Raw genomic sequence first — 20,702 nt, 5'->3', positions numbered from 1 at the left:
GAATTCCTGCAATCATGGAAAGTGACTTCTCAATAAATACAAAAAAGATCTCATTTCACTCTTTCCTTTTTTTTTTTTGGTGAGGAGATTGGCCCTGAGCTAACATCTGTGCCAATCTTCCTCTATTTTATGTGGGATACTGCCACAGCATGGCTTGATAAGTGGTGTGTAAGTCCACACTGGGATACAAACCTGTGAACCGTGGGCCGGAGTGTATGAACTTAACCACTATGCCACCAGGCCGGTCCCTGTATCTGCTTTTTTATTGATGCCATTAGATGATTAGTGGGGCCATGAGCTGCAGGCATTATCTGTCTTCTTCTCACTGGAGTAGGCCCTGTGTTAAGCACAGGGTCTAGGACCTATTAGGCATTAAATAATATTTGTTGATTGAATGAAAGCTGAGCCTTATATTAGCAAATAAAAATGCTATAAAATACTTTTAAAAGTTGACAGTTTGCTTTCCTACATTGTTTGTTTGCTATAAACCCTGTTTCACTTCGGAGAATTATTAACTGCATGAAAATCAATGGCATTTCTGAATACCAGAGATAATATTTCTAATTTTCAATTAGAAAATGTAGTAGTACAAAACGCTTCATTTATATGATCAACAAAACTATACGATATCTTAGAATTCATATGAATAATAATCATAGCACCTTTTGGAAGAGTATTACCAACCATTGAAGGACACAAATGAAGACTGAATAGAATGAAATACAGACTTAAACAGTAAGATGTAAAAGACTGGCAGAAGTAAGACCGTCTCAATGATGCCGAGTGCCGTTAAAGGGATGGTGAGCTAGGAGCTTGCGTACACGACTTGAGGGAAAGGAAAGCGGTATAACCACTTCGGAGAGCAATTGGCATTATTGCAATAGTGATAAATTAGAAATAACCTAAATGTCCGTATATGAATAGGGAAATGGATAAATAAGCTATGGCTATATTTATATGTTGGATTAAAACTACAAAGCAGTTAAAGATGAATAAACTAGATCTATATATATCACATGGATTATATCTCAAAATATAATTTTTTAAGTGAAAAAATCAAATTATGTGGAGATACATGCAAAACTGGCGTTCATGTAAACTAAAACACAATACAACATAATACATTCTTTGTGATCAGAGATATATATATATATATACATGTAGTTAAAGTACAAAAAGGCAGACTGGTTTTCTCTGAAGTGGGAGTAAAAGAAATGAGACAAGGAGAGGAACAGCAGGCCTGGCCTGTCAGGTTGGTTTCTTATATATATCAAGAAATGTGAACATTTATTGGGTAGTAGATACATGGGTATTTGTTATACTACTTTTTCTGTTAAATAAGAATCTTTTCAAATGAAGCTTACAGAACCTTTTCAAATGAAAATACGCGCACACACACACACACACACACAAACACACACAGATATCTAACCCATTGTAATTCTTTATAATTAAAAAAAATTTGATCTTGTCAGTTTTCTGTTTGTGTATCACACCATGGATGAAGGTCCTTTGGCAACAGCTCCTCAAAATGAAATAACAATTTACATAAATATATGAAATAGTATGACTGATTAGCAAAGTTAAAGATATTTTCCTAGGAAAGATGATAGAAAATAAGAAAAGATATTCTTTAAATATTTCGTGAAGTCCAAAAAGGATGCTCAGAGAAAATGTTACTTCATAATCGACAGAGAAATATCCCCCATAAGATCTCAAAGGGCAAAACTCAGGTTAGTGTGAGAAGACTGTAGGGAGAGAGATTTGCATCAACATGAAAAAACCCTTCCTAATAGCTGGTGGTCTAACAGCAGCAGAATGCATCTCTTCTCCATGTCACAGCCCAAGGCAGATTGGGTAGATCTCCTGGGGAGCGCTCCTGAGTGGTTGTTCATGTGTCCCATCTCCTTTTCTCTTGGGTTGTTGCCTCATCAGCATGCCATGCCTGTGATTTTCAGCAAAGGGGAAGAGAAAACATGGAGGGTCACACAGAGAGTTTTGTGTCCAGGCCAGAACATGGTTGCCATCATTCCTTCCATCATTAGATTGGCCCATTCCCATCCCATGACCTCAATTTGATGCAAGGGAGTCTGGGAAATGCAGTCTTCCAGGATGGCCGAGAAGAGGAGAAGGAAACGTGATTTGAATATGTGGCATTGTGTCTGCCAGAGATGCTAAAGCAGAAGAGAATGAAAAGGCAGAGCTTTTTATTTTATTTACTTTATTTTTTACAAGATCCTCTTCACTCCCCTCCATGAGGGGGGAGATAATATCAGCTCTAAATTGCTCCCTGGAATAAGTCCCAGTTGTAATAGGAGGATAGAAGGCCAAAGGGATGACATAGTTAGAAAACTTAGGAAAACCTAATATGTTCTAGTCTGCAGGACCTGATGGCTTGCCCTGTAGGACGCTGAATGAATTTTCAACTTTCATCTTAGGACTATTAGCCACTGTTTCCCCCAAATCACAGAGGATTGGAAAAGCCCCTAAGGATAGCACAAGGGTAAATGAGGTGCCCATCGCTGAGAGAAAGATAGGAAGACCTGGAAATTTCAGACCTGTGAGCTTAACATCAATTCCTGGGAAGATCTTGGAATAAATCATCAAATAATCAATTGGATAGCACCTGAAAGGACATAAAATACTAAGTAGCAATCAGCAAAGCTTTGTAAAGAGCAAATAGTGCCAGGCTGATTTAATTTCCTCCCATGATTGTGAGAGGCTGCATACACCGGGGGAATCTATAGACGGGATCTCTCTCAATTTTAGTAAAGATTTTGATTTTTTTAAAATCAGGCATTGTCTTTGACATGTTAGAAAAGTATGTCCCTATCTACACTTCTGCTGGAGACAGGAAGGCTTCAGCCCAAGAGGAGTTGTCAATGGCCTGGTATCAATCTGGGGGGACATATTGAGTGCCGTCCCAGAGGTATGGGGGCCAGGATCTATCCTACTCGATAACTATATTGACGGCCTGGATAAAGGAGTTAAGACTATGCTCATTAAATTTGCAACTGGCACTAAATTAGGTGGGGTAGTTATTTCTCTGCAAGACAGAAATAAAATTCAAAATGGCCTTGACTTGTTGAGAAAATGGCTCTACAAAACTGGGATAAATTTCAACGGGGACAAGTGTAAAGTGACACAGCCCCCCTACAGACCTAGAAGAGAGCCTTGGGTATACTTGGCGCTCAGCAAATATCTGCAGTATCTTCCTTATGGGGTTGTTGTGAGGATCGAAGTGTGATAATGATGCGGAAGTGCTCTGTAAACGGCAAAGTGCCCTATTAATGGGAGAGGTCTGCACCGATGTGAGGAAAGTTGTTAAAGGCAAGGAAATATGCCCTGTGAGGCAGTGTTAAAGGAACTGGAGCTGTTTAATCAAGAGAAGAGAAGAATAAGGAATGATTTCAGGAGTGTAACCGCTTTATTAAGGTTTTAACAAAAGGAATGATTATCTCTTCTCTATTTGTGTCAAGGAAAAATGGCCTTGAACGATGCAAAATGGATTTCAGTTAGATATGAAGAACTTCTCATCTAGGGTGGGTCCGCCGGTGGGCAGCACCCACAATTCTTTTGCCTCACAGATGTTACATTTCTTGGATGATGGCCTTTCTAGTTCTCTGCGACTCCCTAAGAGCGCAGTCTCTGCAGGTCCCTGTGCATCCCTTGTGTCTAGAACAGGACTTGACATATAGTATATGCACAATAAATATTTGTTGAATGAATGAATGTCAGGGGCATAAAATATCGGCTCAGAACTTGGGGAGTCATCATTCTCAGAGAGACTAAAAGACAGGGGTGATTTATTCTAGGAGACGAAACGATCTTTCCAACATTGATTTCGTGATTCTCTGTATGTAAAAAAGAAGTGAAAATATTTATGATATATTCTCACTCCAGTCTTAGCTTTGGTTTGTAACTGCTGATGGATGGTATTATTGGTGAGAGGGAAAAGGAGGCAAAATCTTATTCATCTCAGTCCCATCCTCACCTCTTCTCTAGCCGCAGAACCCTTAGGAAGAAAAAAGGAAGAACAAAGGACAAGCTGCTCTTCAAGTTTCCTGCTAAAATTGGATCTATTTTCTGCATCTCAACTGTTCGTTGGCACATTTGTGTTTCTAGAACCAATGATCCAGGCCACAAAAGCCTTAATCAGAGATACTCCCTTCCCAGCTCTGCCCTAAGGCTTGGGAGGGGCAGGACGGGCCAGGAAGGTCCCTGCCTCCTTTACTGGGGTATTTACTCCTGATAACCTCAGCTGGAATTCTAGACTAATTTTTCCCCACTGAAATTATTTTTCAATGGATCATTGTGGAATTGAGATAGATCTTATTTAAATGACATGCATTACTTAGTTTTTAACGAAATCCATAATTTTTACACATAAATGTTCTAGAAGTATGCCCACTATCCCCAAGATGGGGCAGTTAAGCCAGATGGCTATCTTGCAGCATCCAGCATTACTATCAGTGGCTTGGAGGTGGAGGTGTCCACCCCATTTCTCAGCTGCTGGGTAAGTGAGATGAACTGAGCATGTCTGAACCATGTAATCAAAGGCAGGGGTTCTTAATTTGGGGCACATGCATTGGCCTCTGACTGGTCAGTGAACCCCCTGTGGCCAAAATACATTTCCCTGTATTCCCTGTAAGAGTGGGTGCTTTTTCTTGGGGAGAGAGTCCATTGGTTAAGAAAGACTGTCTGGAGTTTTAGGAGAGAGTCAAATGGCAAGAGGGTTGGAGTTTTCCTACCAAGATGGCAGAGAAAGTGCTTTGGTACAATTTGTGGGAGCAGCTACTGCAGGTGGCTGTTCAAACGTGGGAGTCAGATGGGGAGTCACTTGTCATCTGAGAGTTCTGCCTATTGGTAGCAGAATGCCAGCCAGCAAGTAGAAGTATAGCCCAGGCCCAGGAAGGTGGATGCTGGCAAAATAGTGGGAGGAATGGACCTCATTCCGAAATTCAGAAGTGTGTATAAAATTACTTTATTTTCTAAAATGACATAATTCTATTAGAATCCCTATCCCACTGGGCTAGTAAGAAAGTTAATCTCAATTATTTCAGAGTCCCCTCCGCTTTAGAGCCAATGACAAGGTTCTAGAGGGCAGATACAACTTCAAGGCATAGAGAGACCCTGTGGAGGTTGGTTGCATGTCTTCATAAGCCATTGATGAGATGTCCATTGTCTAGTCTATGTCTGGGCAAATAGGCAAGATAACTGGTTAGAACTGTGGGGCTTATGGATTGTAAGGTTGGCAGAGGGCCTTGATGGGAGAGCTGTAGCTCAGATGAAGCTGACACCAGGGAGTTTTTGGAAATCTAGGGACCGGGTCTGATCAAGGAACAGGGAAGAATTTAGGGAGAACGTGTGAACCCAGCAGTCGTGGCTGGGCCTATGGCTGGCGAGTCTAAACTGATGCTAGAGCAGCAGGACGTGATGAGACAATTAATACACTTTTGGCCTCAGGCAGAACTGGCTCAGAAATTAGGGTGGGACTGCGTGTGGAAATGAGGGACGGCATAAACCTCCCTGGGAGGATCTGGGGGAGGCTGAGACCAGAGACATGACCACACACACCAGGAAGAGCCTGTGTGAGTCTGATGAATTTGGTCATCCATTAAATAATGTTGGCATTTACCTTGAAGTGCGATGCTTCCTTTTAAGAAAAAAAGTCACATATGCGAAGCTGCCTCAAACTTCAGTTCTCTTTCCTCTGACTATTGGATAGAAACGTTTCACTTTGCAACCTTTTAAAATAGCAACTGGGAGGTTTCTGTCTAAAGTAGGGAGGCTTTGTAACGGTGAATACATTGAGGCGGACTGGCACTACCAACGGGGGCAAAATGTGGACCAAAATAGCAAAAACATTGAGAGTGACAATAGTATGTGTAGCACACCTTGAGCTCCTCGATGTTACATTAGTCCTGATTCTTGCTAGCTTCATCATCATTATACTATGAAAATGAAAACCAGCTGAATGAAAATGATGCCTTTCCTCAAGTCTCCTGTCACTTAAGGAACCCAGGGGATCAGACCAAAGTCTCACCATATCCAGGGTAACCTAAGGCAGATAAAGATCAAGCAATTTGTTTCAAGTCCAGTGGTGGCTCAGTTGTGGCTCAGAGACTAAGGCCAGTGTTCCTAATTCCCAACTTCTCTCTTGCACTAAGTATTTAAATGCCCCAATTCTCCCCCTCCCCCAATCTAATAATGTGTAATAGTTTCCAAATATGCATTCTCTTTTTTCTTTATTTACTCCTTTTCCCTTGTTCCTTTTCTCTCGAACAAGTACAGTTCCTCTTAGAGTCATATTTGTATTTTTAGCCTCACTTTGCAGTCAGGGAAATGGTGACAGAGAGCTTGGCAATGCCCTTGTCTGAGGCAGGATAGGGGGCAAACATTCCTGGGCTTGATTTTCATTCTTAGATGCCCCGATTACATAATATTCAGAGCAAAGTCCTCCTGCTGGTGTCCCTCTTGGAACCGTCTGCATTTAGAATGCTGCTTCTCTACTTAAAAAATGATTTTAAAATCCCCTTTCAACCAGTAAGTATCCCAAGTGAAATTTCGTTTCCATTTAAATAAACTAGGGTTGGAAATTTTCGGGCGGATCTGTTAGGAGGAATGGACACATGAGGGTGGCTGGGGAACATGTGTTAGGAGCGCAGAGGAGATGAAAGAGGAGCTGCATGCCCTGATGGCAAATACGACTTACCATTAAGTGGTAAAAATGACTTACTGTAATATGTTCCAGCTCCAAGTTTCTCTCTCCGTTCTTACCAGAGCAATTTCTGAAGGGATTTAGTTTTTTATCCCTACTGCTATTAGTCTTGATTTTTCTATAATAACAACAGCATCTAAACTTACTTTTTTTTCTGGGTGCCAGGAACTATTCTAAATGTTTTACGTATTTCAACTCATGTAATATCGCAACAATCTTATGAGGTTGATGTTATTATCACCCTCATTTTAAAGATGATGAAACTGAGGCACAGAAAGGCTAAGTAATTTCCCTAAAGTCACACAGCTAGTAAGTGTGAGAGACAGAAGTCGAACCCGTGCAGTTGGCTCCAGAGTCGTTACTCTTCTCTTTAGATGTGTGGCTGTTCTCTTGGTTACTCTGGGAGTCACCCGTCTCCTCTTGCTTCTCCACACCCGATCTATGTTTAAATCCTGTCCATTTTTCCTTCACAGCATTTTCCCACATTCCTCTTCCTTTCTATTGGAACTCTGCTAAGATAGGGGCTCTACCACTTTCCTCTGGCCTCTAGGGTCTCCCCTAATCCAGGTAGCACATTTCTGCTTTCTAAGATATTGCTCCCAACATATCCCTCCTCTGAACACAGATCATAGTTGGCTCGCATTCCCACATTTACGCAGGAAAATCCCTCTCCTGACATTGCAGAACTTCCGCATATGCCATCAGCCTGACTTTCTAACCACAATTCCCGTTGCCCCTGCAGGCATTCCCTCGTTCAGCCAGTCTGCAATTACGCTGAATCCACCATATGCATTCCTGCCTGTGCCTTTGCTCCGCTGTCCAGACTATCTGTTTTCCTCTCGTCACCATTTTAAGTCTATTTGCTCTCCAAAGCTAAGCTGAAGTCTCAACTTCTCTTAAACTTTCCCTTCTCTCAACTCCTATTGCTCTTATTTATCAAAGTGGCAGAGTATTTTTCATAAAATTCTCCTTGAGACCATTGGGGACTGAGATGAAAGGGAATGCTTGTACGTGTATGTTTTCCCTGTATTTGGAAAAGACAGATGTCGGTGTCATAATAATGAAGATTCAGACAGTATATTGGTTCAAAAGATTTCATGAGTCAAAAGATACCTTTGTATTTGTGCACAGGAGTGACCCAACTGGAAGATTGTTCTGACTTATTAAACTTTTTACTCCTAAGTTAGATAATGTAGTTGAGCAGATAGTAACTAGCTGCCCTCACCTCTGCCTACTTTCTAGCTGGAAATTAGCCAATCCAAGAAAAGTTCCTTGTTTCTGAAGCAATGGGAAAGAACTGGAGTGGGAAGCCAGTTCTCCTTTGATGGCCAGATTGGGACTAGGGGACACTTTTTAAGTTCTGAACCCTGGTCACAGGCAGGGACTGATGTAGTTTATGTTTCCTCCACTCTGTCAAGATGATGCGCTGGGGTCTAACTTTATTGTCCAGCATCCCCTGCGAAGGGAGAGATGGGGTCTTTGAAGCTGAGCTTTATCCATACTTTTTGTAGTGTTAGTTATCTTTTTAAAGGGATATAGATGGTCGCCACCTCTAGATCTCTCTTCTTCTCATGGTAGAAACAGTATGTTAAACTTTTGTACATACCACAATTTTAGCACAATCTATGTATGTATGTGCTTTATAGATAAATTTATTGATTATGGTCATATCAATGAATTTCATCTTCTCTCAAGTCCAGCCCATACTCATAGATCTTCATGCTGGACAACCTTTGCTTCGCTTTAGACGCTCTCCTTGTGTCCTAAGATGACTTGAGAGGCACAATTTCTATCATGTTTTTTCAGGCCATGTGTGAACAAGAGCACAGACAGCTACGTGCATCAACATTCCAATGAGGGCGCATCCCCACAATTAATGAAGATGCATCACTGTGCACTTACTGAAACGCTCACACCGAGAGAAGGAACACAGAATTCATACAGATGCCCAGGTGGATGGCAGTTCACTAAAAATTTGTATGGGAAGTTTGGTGAAAGACGCCAAAGAAAAGGAGTTTTGGCTCTGCAGGTGTGTTAGGAAGCCACTTAGTGGACGTGGGAGAGTTTTGGAAGGTATTTAACTTCACAGTACAGATTTGACTGAAATAACAGCTGTGCATTTGAAGGAGGCCCAGTGTGGCTCTTTGTGGGGCTGTTTTAATCGAGCTGACTGAGTAACTGGGAGCGAGAAGTGATCAGAACTGAGCTCCTGGGCCTGGGCCCTCCATGAGGTGGGCTTATTTGTGGCAGGGCTTTTCTCTCCACCAGGATGTCTGCTGACCTCAAGATGTGTTTTATGAATTGATGTATGTACTCTTACAAAGCATTTTGAAATTTTGAGTGAATATTTTCTTCAAAAATGTCACAGAGCTGAGATGAATTTACACATCTATCATTTCTAGCCAATGGATTTCTAGTGTGGGCTTGTTCATTACTCATTTATTAATTCATTCATTTGTTCATTCATTAATTCATTCAATATGTATAAAGCATGTGCTAATCTCTGAGGCTATAAAAGATGAACAAGATCAGGATTCTCTGAAGAATTTTATCACTTAGAAGAGGAAGATACAGTTATTTAAAGAAATGCACTAAAATGTTATAGATGCTGATAAAAGTAGGTATGGCAAGGGGCCGGCCCTGTGGCCCAGTGGTTAAGTTCGCACACTCTGCTTCAGGGCCCAGGGTTTTGCCGGTTTGGATACTGGGTGAGGACATGGCACCGCTCGTCAAGCCATTCTGAGGCCATGTCCCACATAGCACAGCTGGAGGCACTCACAACTAGAATATACAATTATGTACTGGGGGGCTTTAGGGAGAAGAAAAAGAAAAAAAAAGAAGATTGGCAACAGATGTTAAGCTCAGGTGCCAATCTTAAAATAAAGAAAAATGTAGGTGTGTCATTCCTGGTGTCAGAGAAAGACTGGCCACTGCGATGTGAGGATGGTCAGGAAAAAAAATTCTTTGAGGAAGAAATTCTTGGACTGAACTTTAAAAAGATAGTTATCAGATCAACGGATGAGTGGGCTTATGGAGCAGGGGAGAGAAGTCATTCCAGGCAGAACGTGAAAGAACAGAAAAGACAGGAAAGTGTGTCTGGCTTAGTTTACTGAGGGGCCTTCACTTACTCTCGGATGGCTGAGAGGAGAGAGCGAATTGGGAGGTGGCAAGAGAGGGCACAAGAGGCATCTGAGTTACAGTCGGAAGGTTTGCTGTCCCGGCGCTGGAGTTTGTACTTTGCTATTTAGACACTGGAAGGTGTTTTTAAAGACTAAACCACAGATTTTATTCACATCTTACTGGTTTCTCCACTAATGTCCTTTTTTTCTGTTCAAGGATAAAATTCAGGATCACACATTGCATTTAGTTGTCACACTCCTTACTGTCCTCCAATCTGTGACACTTCCTCAGTCCTTCCTTGTTCTTCATGACCTTGACACTCTTGAAGAGTATGGGTCAGGTTTTGCAGAATGTCTCTTGGTCTGGGGTCATCTGATATTCTCTCATGATTAGACTGAGATTACAGATTTTGGGGGAGAAGATGCCCTGTCAGTGCATCATATTAAGGGATGCGTGAGATCGACATGACTTATTACTAGTGCTGTTGACCTTGACCTCTTACCCAAGTGGTATGTTTTTTTATTACTCTACTGCAATGTTATTATTTTTCCCTTTTCATACTCCATTTGTTCTGTACTGAGCATTTGTGTTCTCCTCCCAAATTTATATGTTGAACTCTTAAACCCCAAGGTGATGGTACTGGGAGGTGAGGCATTTGGGAGGTGATTAGGTCATGAGGGTGGAGCCCTTGTGAATGGGATTAGTGACCCAGAGACCCCAGACAGCTCTCTTTCCCCTTCCACCATGTGAGGATACAGGGGGAAGACAGCTACCTGTGGACCAGGAAGTGGCTCTCACCAGACACCAAATCTGCTTCCACCTTGATCTTGGACTTCCCAGCCTCTAGAACTGTGAGTAATAAATTTCTCTTGTTTATAAACTACCTAGTCTGTGGTATTCTGTTAGAGCAGCCTGAACGAAGACATTATTCTTTAGAAGTGAGTCAGTAAGTCCAGCCCACACTCAAAGGCAAGGGAACTAAGCCCCACTTCCTGGAGAGAGGAATATCAAAGAATATGTGGACATATGATATAACTACCACAGTAATTAATGAATGTTATAGGGGAGATACTTTGAGGTCACACAAATATCTTGTTTCTTGTTAATGCTTCATCTTTTTTTTCAATTGTAGTATAGTTGACATACAATATTACATTAGTTCCAGGCATATGACACAGTGATTCGACATTTATATACATTACAAAATGATCACATGACAAATTTAGTAATCATCTGTCACCATACAAAGTCATTACAATATATTGACTTTATTCCCTATGCTGTACATTATGCCCCCATGAGTTATTTATTTTGTAATGGAAAGTTTGTACGTCTTAATTCCCTTCACCTGTTTTGCCCATGCCCCCACCCATTTCCCCTCTGACAACCATGAGTTTCTTCTATGTATCTATGAGTTTGTTTCTGTTTTGTTTTGTTTGTTCAGTTGTTTTGCTTTTTAGATTCCACATAAAAGTAAAATCACATGGTATTTGTCTTCCTCTGTCTGACATATTTCACTTAGCATAATACCCTCTAGGTCCATCCACGTTGTCACCAATGGCAAGATTGCATTCTTTTTTTCTTTTTGTGAGGAAGATTGGCCCTGAACTATTATCTGTTGCCAATCTTCCTTTCTTTGCTTGAAGGAGATTGTTCCCGAGCTAACATCTGTGCCAATTCTTCATCTATTTTGCATGTGGGATGCTGTCACAGCATGGCTTGATGAGTGGTGTGTAGGTCGGCCCCCAGGATCTGAAGCTGTGAAACCCCGGCCACTGAAGCAGAGTGTGCGAACTTAACCACTATGCCACTGGGCCGGCCCCAAGATTGCATTCTTTTTTATGGCTGAGTAACATTCCATTGTGTATATATGCCACATCTTCTTTATCCATTCATTTATCAATGGACTCTTGGGTTGCTTCCATATCTTGATGATTGTGAATAATGCTGCAATGAACATAGGTTTGTATATATCTTTTCAAAAGTGTTTTCATTTCCTTTGTATAAATACCTAGAAACGGAATTGCTGGATCATATGGGAGCTCTATTTTTAATTTTTTGAGGAACCTTCATACTGTTTTCCATAGTGGCTACACCAGTTTACATTCCCACCAGCAGTGCACGAGGGTTCCCTTTTTTTCCACTTTCTTGCCAACACTTGTTATTTCTTGTCTTTTTGATAATCGCCATTCTGACAGGTATGAGGTGATACCTCACTGTGGTTTTGATTTGCATTTCCTTGATGATTAGTGATGTTGAGCATCTTTTCATGTGTCTGTTAGCCATCTGTATGTCTCCTTTGGAAAAACATCTATTCACGTCCTCTGCCCATTTTTAAATCAGAATTTTTCTTGCTCTTGAGTTATACGAGTTCTTTATATATTTTGGATATAGCATTTGCAAATATCTTCTCCCATTCAGTAGGTTGCTTTTTTGTTTTGTTTATGGTTTTCTTCACTGTGCAAAAGCTTTTTAGTTTGATGTAGTCCCATTTGTTTGTTTTTGTTTTTGTTGCCTTTGCCTGAGGAGACAGATGCAAAAAAATATTGCTAAGACCGATGTCAAAGAGCTTACTGCCTATGTTTTCTTCTAGGAATTTTATGGTTTCAGATCTTACATTTAAGTTTTTAATCCATTTTGAGTTTATTTTTGTGTAGAGTGTAATAAAGTGGTCCGGTTTCATTCTTTTGCATGTAGCAGTTCAATTTTCCCAACACAATTTGTGGAAGAGACTGACTTTTCACCATTGTATATTCTCGCCTCCTTTGATCTAGATTAACTGACCATATAAACGTGGGTTTGTTTCTGGGCTCTCTGTTCTGTTCCATTGACCTATGTGTCTGTTTTTATGTCAGTACCATACAGTTCTGATTACTAATGCTTTGTATAGATTTAAATCAGGGAGTGTGGCACCTCCAGCTTTGTTCTTCTTTCTCAAGATTTCTCTGGCCATTCAAGGTCTTTTGTGCTTCCACAAAAATTTTAGGATTCTTTGTTCTGGTCCTGTGAAAAATGCCATTGGTATTTTGGTGGGGGCTGTGTTGAATCTGTAGAGGCTTTGGGTAGTATGGTCATTTTAACAGTATTAATTCTTCCGATCCATGAGCACTATCTTTCCATTTATTTGTGTTGTCTTCAATTTCTTTCATCAATGTCTTATAGTTTTCAGAGTATAGGTCTTTCACCTCCTTGGTTAAATTTATTCCTAGGTATTTTATTCTTTTTGCTGCAGTTGTAAATGAGATTGTTTTCTTAATTTCTCTTTCTGATAGCTTGTTATTAGTTTGTAGAAATGCAACTGATTTCTGTATATTAATTTTGTATCCTGCAACTTTATTGAATTCATTTATTAGTTCTAATAGTTTTTTTAGTGGAATCTTTAGGGTTTTCTATATATAGTATAATGTCACCTGCAAATAGTGACAATTTTACTTCTTCCTTTCCAATTTTGATGCCTTTCATTTTGTATTTTTCTGTCTGATTGCTGTGGCTGGGACTTCCAGTACTATATTGAATAAAAGTGGTGAGAGTGGGCAGCCTTATCTTGTTCCTGATCCTAGACTAAATAGTTTCTGCTTTTTACTACTGAGTATGATGTTATCTGTGAGTTTGTCATATATGGCCTTTATTATGTTATGTTCCCTCTATACCCACTTTGTTGAGAATTTTTATCATAAACTGATGTTGAACTTTGTCAAATACTTTTTATGCATTTGTTGAGATGATCATATGATTCTTATCCTTCATTTTGTTAATGTGATGTGTCACATTGATTGATTTGTGCATAGCGAACCCTCCTTGCATCCCTGCGTAAATCCTGTTTGATCATGGTGCACGATCCTTCTAGTATATTGTTGAATTTGGTTTGCTAATGTTTTGATGAAGATTTTTACATGTATGTTCATTAGGAATATTGGACTGTAATTTCTTTTTTTTTGTAATGTCTTTGTCTGGTTTTATTGTCAGGGTAATGCTGGCCTTGTAGAATGAGTTTGGAAGCATTTACTGCTCTTCAATTTTTTGCAATAATCTGAGAAGGATAGGTATTAACTTTTCTTCAAATGTTTGCTAGGTTTCACCTGCAAGGTGTCTGTTCCTGGACTTTTGTTTCTTGGGAGTTTTTTGACTATTGATTCAATTTCATTGCTAGTAATAGATCTGTTCAGATTTTCTATTTCTTCCTGATTCTGTCTTGGAAATTTGTATGTTTCTAGAAATTTATCCATTTCTTTTATGTTGTCCAATTTATTGACTAATAATTGTTCATAGTAATCTCTTATGATCCTTTGTATTTCTGTGGTGTCATTTGTAACATTTTCTCTTTCATTTCTGATTATATTTCTTTGGGCCTTCTCTCTTTTTTTCTTTATGAGTCTGGCTAAAGGTTTATCAATTTTATTTATCTTTTCAAAGAACCAGCTCTTAGTTTCATTGATCTTTTCTACTGCTTTTTAGTCTCTATTTCATTTATTTTTGCTTTGATCTTTATTATTTCTTTCCTTATACCAACTCTGGGCTTTGTTCTTTTTCTAGGTCCTTTAGGTGTAAGGTTAGATTATTTGAGATGTTTCTTGTTTTCTGAAGTAGGCCTGTATTGCTATAAACTTCCCTCTTAGAGCTGCATTCACTGCATCCCATAGATTTTGGAACATTGTATTTCCATTTTCATTTATCTTAAGATATCTTTTCTTTTCTTTTTGGTGAGGAAGATTCACCCTGAGCTAACATCCGTTACCAATTTTTCTCTTTTTTTCCCTTGAGGAAGATTAGCCCTAAGCTAACATCCGTGCCAATCCTCCCCCATATCGTATGTGAGATGCCTCCACAGCTTGGCTGATGAGTGGAGTAGGTCTGTGCCCAAGATCCAAACCCACAAACCCAGGCTGCTGAAGTGGAGCATGCAGAACTTTAACCACTTGGCCAGGGGGCTGGGTCCTCAAGGTATCTTTTGATTTCCTCTTTGATTTCTTCATAGACCCATTGGTTGTTTAGTAGTGTGTTGTTTAGACTCCATGTGTTTATGTTTTTTCTAGTTTTCTTCTTGTAATTGATTTCTAGTTTCATACTGTTGTGGTCAGAAAAGATCCTTGATATGATTTTAATCTTCTTAAATTTATTGAGACTTATTTTGTGGTTTAGCATGTGATCTATCCTGGAGAATGTTCCATGTGCACTTGAAAAGAATGTGTATTCTGCTGTTTTTGGGTGGAATGTTCTGTATATATCTATTAAGTCCATCTGGTCTAATGTGTTGTTTAAGGCCAATGTTTCCTTGTTGATTTTTGCTCTGGATGTTCTATCTGTTAATGTAAGTGACATGTTAAAGTCCCTATGATTATTGTATTACTGTTGATTTCTCCCTTTATGTCTGTTAATATTTGCTTTATGTTTTTAGGTGTTCCTATGTTGCGTGCATAAATATTTACAATTGTTATTATTCTCTTGTTGGATTGATTCCTCTATCTTTATATAATGCCCTTCTTTATCTCTTGTTATAGTCTTTGTTTTAAAGTCTATTTTGTCTGATATAAGTATTGCTACCATAGCTTTCTTTTTGTTTCCATTTGCATGGAATATCTTTTTCCATCTGTTCACTTTCAGTCTGTGTGTGTCTTTAGATCTGATGTGAGTCTTTTGTAGACAGAATGTATATGGGTCTAGGTTTTCTTAATCCATTCAGCCCCCATATATTTTTTGATTGGAGCATTTAGTCCATTTAAATTTAAAGTAATTATTGATAGGTATGTACGAACTGCCATTTTGTCAATTGTTTTCTGGTTGTTTTTGTAGTTCTTCTCTGTTTCTTTCTTCTTCTCTTGCTCTCTTTCCTTGTGGTTTGATGGCCATCTTTAGTGTTGTGTCTAGGTTCCTTTCTCTTTATTTTTTGTGTGTCTATTATAAGTTTTGGTTTGTGATTACCATGAGATTCATATATAACAACCTATGTATATAGCAGTCTATTTTAAGTTGACAGTCCCTTAAGTTCAAGCACATTCTAAAAGCACTATATTTTTACTCCCCCATCATGTTTTATGTTTTTGATGTCATTATTTTACATCTTTTTATTTTCTATATCCCTTAACTAATTATTGTAGATATAAATGATTTTACTACTTCTTTCTTTTAACTTTCAACCTGGCTATAAAGATGATGCATCCACTACCTTTACTATACGTTTGCCATTACCAGTGAGATTTTTTTCTTTCATGTTTCTCTTATTTCTATTTATGGTCTTTTTCTTCCATTTAAAGAAGTTCCTTTTACATTTCTTATAAGGCCAATTTAGTACTGATGAGCTCCTCTAGCTTTTGCTTGTCTGGGAAATTCTTTATTTCTCCTTCAATTCTGAATGATAACCTTGATGGGTAGAGTATTCTTGGTTGTAAGTTTTTTCCTCAGCACTTTGAGTATATCATGACACTTCCTCTGGCCTGTAAAGTTTCTGCTGGAAAATCAGCTGATAATCTTATGGGGCTTCCCTTGTATATAACTAGTTTTTTTCTTGCTGCTTTTAAGATTCTCTCTTTATCTTTAACTTTTGACATTTTAATTATAATGTGTCTTGGTGTGGGTCTCTTTGGTTTCATCTTATCTGGGACTCTCTGTGCTTCCTAGACTTGGATGTCTGTTTCCTTTGCCAGGTCAGGGAAGTTTTCAGCCGTTATTTCTTCAATAGGTTTTTTTGTAACTTTCTCTCTCTCTTCTCCGTCTGAGACCCCTATAATGCGAATGTTAGTATGCTTGATGTTGTCTCAGAGGTCCCTTAAGTTATCCTCATTTTTTAAAAATTCTTTTTTGTTGTTGTTCTGATTGTGTGATTTCCACTACCCTGTCTTCCAGATTGTTGATCTATTCTTCTGCATCATCTCACCTGCTGTTGATTTCATCTGGTGTATTTTTTTTTATCTCAGTTAATGTGTTCTTCAGCTCTGATTGGTTCTTTTTTATATTCTCTGTCTCCTTGTTGAAGTTCTTACTGTGTTCATCCATTCTTCTCCCAAGTTCAGTGAGCATCTGTATGACCATTACTTTGAACTTTTCATCTGGTAGATTGTTTATCTCTGTTCTGTTTATTTCTTGTTCTGAGGTTTTCTCTCATCCTTTTGTTTGAGACATATTCCTCTGTCTTCTCATTTTGCCTAACTGTCTGTGTTTGTTTCTATTATTAGGTAGATGAGCTACATCTCCCAGTTCTGAAGTGGTGACTTTATGTAGAAGGTGTACTGTGGGGCCTAGTAGTGCAATCCCTTCTGGTCACGAGAGCCAGGAACTCCAGTGTGTCTCCTGTGTTGGCTGCACGCATGTTCCTGTTGTGTCTGGGCCATGATTACTGTTGGGATGCTGGTGTGTGGGGCTGAACCCTCAGGTCAGGAGCCACTTGGAAGGGCTCTGGTGCTGGCCAGGGCCATCTGCCAGGCAGGGTAGGATGCTTTGCAGAGGCATTGGCCAGGGCAGGTCCACAGGGGACACTGGGGCAGGGTAAGCAGTGCTATCAAGGTAGATGGAGAGTGTTAGAAATGGTGCCCACCAGGGCTAGATACAAGGAGAGTAAAGAAAATGGCACCTGCCAGCACATCCATCCCCAGAGAAAGTTCCATCGAATCTCTGCCCCTCCAGCATTTGCCCTAAAATTGATTATTGAATGTTGTTCATGTATTACTCAGGTACTTTTCAAACTGTTGCCTCTGTGCTGCAACTTGGAGTGAGTTTGTGCATGAATCCTTTAAGAGTGGAGTCTTGGTTTCATTTACCCCTCTGGCTCTCCCAGATGTAGGCCCCCCTGGTTTTCAAAGCCAGACATTGTAGGGGCTTGTCTTTCTGGTGCAAGTTCCCTGGGCTGGGGAGCCCAATGTGGGGCTCAGGCCCCATGCTCATCCAGGAGGACCATCAAGGTTGAGATATTCCTCTCGCTGTGAGTCACCACACCAAAAGTGCGGGTCCTGTTAGACCACACCTCTGCCCCTCCTACCTGTCACGATGTGACTTTTTCTTTATATCCTTAGTTGTCAAAAATCTGTTCTGCTAGTCTTGAGGTCATTCTTAGAGATAGTTGTTCCATATGTAGTTGTAGTTTTGGTGTGCCTGTGGGAGGGGGCAAGCCCAGGATCTTCCTACTCCACCATCTTGATCCTGCAATCCTATAGTTTTCTTTCAATAATCTTCACCTTCTAATTTTAGTATTCATCAGTGGATCTTGCCTGCAGCAATGATTACTGTGGTGTTTTACTGGTGATTTTCTATTTCTTTCTTTCTTTTTACATTTATTATTTGGAATTATTCTGTAAGGAATATTTGTTCCTTCTCCCTCATTTATTTATTTAGTCAATCATTTATTTATATCACTATGGACTCATGGATATTTATTAATTCTTTGGGTAGTTCTGGGGTTATAACCAATATTATTGTTATTTATTTTATTTCTATAATTATTCTAGCTTTGGCCATTGGGAATTCTTTCAGGTTGTCTCCTGTGTTGTTTTGACATGCCCCCCTGTTGTGAGTTGGTGTCTGTGTGTGTGTGTTTTGAGCATTTCCTTGCTTTCTGACATTGTAAGATGCTCCAGACTCCTATTGTATCTTCCTTGTCTCAGCTCTAGAACCAGCCATTTCTCCAAAGAGCTTTGGTTCCTTTTATTGGAGAATGGTATTTGGAAACCAGTATCCTGGCACTGGGTGTGCTTGTTGCTGCTGTGTTACTTCTTCTAACTTTTTAAGTAGAGAACTGCCATAACTTTAATTAGAACATGCCCTGGCAGGTAATGTCAGAGAGTAGCACAGGAGCCAGGAAGATGAGTGAAGATGCTGTGCAAATTGTCCTGGTAAGAAATGAGGAGATACTGAATCCCAGCTGTGGCAGCCTTGATGGAAAGGAAGGTGAGGAATTTTGTGGATTATCTAGACGTTGTTCTCCAGCAGACATAGCCTGAGTTTTGCTCTGCTACTTGTGGGCTGTGTAATCCTGGACAAGGCTTTCAACCTCTCTTGGCCTCGGTTTCCTCATCTAGAAAAGAGGCTAACAACACCTGTTGAGGGAGTCAACTGGAACAAAATGTGAATTTCCTTGGTGATGCCAAACCACTGCCCAAATGCGAGGAATTTATTTATGAATTCTCTTCAGCTTTTCTCTTGGATTTTTTGGTAGTGAAGGACCTAGCATCTTAGAGAGACAGGGAAACATGGGATCTGTCATGGGACAGGCAGGAGAGGAATGCCTAGAGAAAGGCTGGCAAACACCCAGCCAATTGGGTGCTATAGACTGTTTATGACTCCTTCAAATTCATATGTTGAAGCCCTAATTTGCAATGTGACTGAATCTGGAGATAGGGTCTTTAGGAGGTAATTAAGACTAAATAAAGTCATAAGAGTGGGGCCCTAATCTAATAGAACTGTGGTTTTATAAGAAGAGAAAGAGAGAGAGAAATCTCTCTCCCTGACATGTGAGGACACAGGGAGAAAGTGATGGTCTATAAGCCAGAAAGAGGGCTCTCACCAGGAACTGCATTGACTGGCACCTTGATCTGGGACTTCCAGCCTCCACAAGTGTGAGAAAATAGATTTCTGTTGTTTAAGACACCCCGTCTACAGTGTTTGTTATGGCAGCCCACGCAGACTAAAACACTGGTTATGTACCAGAAATCTGTAGGCCCCATGGGAGCCCAGCTAAGCTGTGGAATATATTCAAGATAACAGTGACCAGCAGAGGCCGACAGAGGAGGAGCCTGTGCCCACAACTTCTACGTAGTTCCTGTGGGGGCAGGGTTTCCCCGAGCATGGCTGGCCTGAGCCTGGGAAGTGGAAATGACTGGGAATACCTGGCTGGAGTGGGAGTGAGAAGTTGGCTCCTGATGGTGCTGCTGGTTTTAACCAGGCACCATGAGGCTACAGAATAGTGTTCATCAGGAGCGTCTGACTTTGCTGGAGCAAATAAAGTCAGTGAGTATATTTCCTCTCCCAGCTCCAAATTAGGATTTGTGGCCTGGAAATGACTTTTTCTGATTTGGGCCTGACACTATGTAGAAAACAACGTGTCCCAGCGCGCTACCCCCATGTGGAAGGCATGGCCAGTACTATCCTTGCCATAAGTGGTCTTGATGTTTGTTAGTCAGCCAAGCACCCAGTCTAAGACCAAAGATGTCTTGGATTTGGGATTTAAATAATATTCCAAACTGTTTTGGAGCCCTCAAGGGGAGCTAGAGATTTGGGCGGCTTTTCTGCTCTGTCCCACTGCCATTGCCTCCAACCTATGCCTCACTGGGGTTGGTGCCGGTCCAGCACACTACTCATAGGCAGAGGAACTTCTTCCTCACTTGATCCCCTCCCTCCTGGGACCCTCGCCTGTGCCCCTCACCTCCCCTTTCGCTTGCCATCCTCAGAGTCTCACTTCTTCTTGTGCTGGCGGTCACTCCTCCTGCTCTGTCTGGCTCCTTGCTACCTCTCAGGAGGGGCAAGGGGAAAGGTGCCTTCACATAGTTAGGATGAAGTATCCGTAGAATAATTAAATCTTTTCTGGACCTGGGCTGACAATCCTGTGGGAGATTAGCCTGAAGGGTCTCTGTCTCCCTTAGTCATTGTCGTTCAGCCTGTGCAAATCCTAGGAGGAGGAAGGGGGAAGGAAAAAAAGACATTATTCTCAAGAATAATATAATACCTAACATCTGAGTACGTTCAATTTTCTAAGCAGTTTTCATGCAGTAAATAACAGTCTCAGTAATCCCATTATGTAGGCACTATTATTATCCCCATATTACCGATGGGGAAACTGAGTCTTGGAGAGGTGAAATAACTTATTCACATTCTCATAGCTAGTAAGGGGCAGAGCAGCGTTTCAAATTCAGGTCCTTCTGACGCCAGAGCTCCCCCT

Source organism: Equus caballus, chromosome 8 (genome assembly GCF_041296265.1).
Source record: "Equus caballus isolate H_3958 breed thoroughbred chromosome 8, TB-T2T, whole genome shotgun sequence".
In the NCBI taxonomy this organism is placed as follows: domain Eukaryota; kingdom Metazoa; phylum Chordata; class Mammalia; order Perissodactyla; family Equidae; genus Equus; species Equus caballus.
This window is presented reverse-complemented; position numbering follows the sequence as displayed.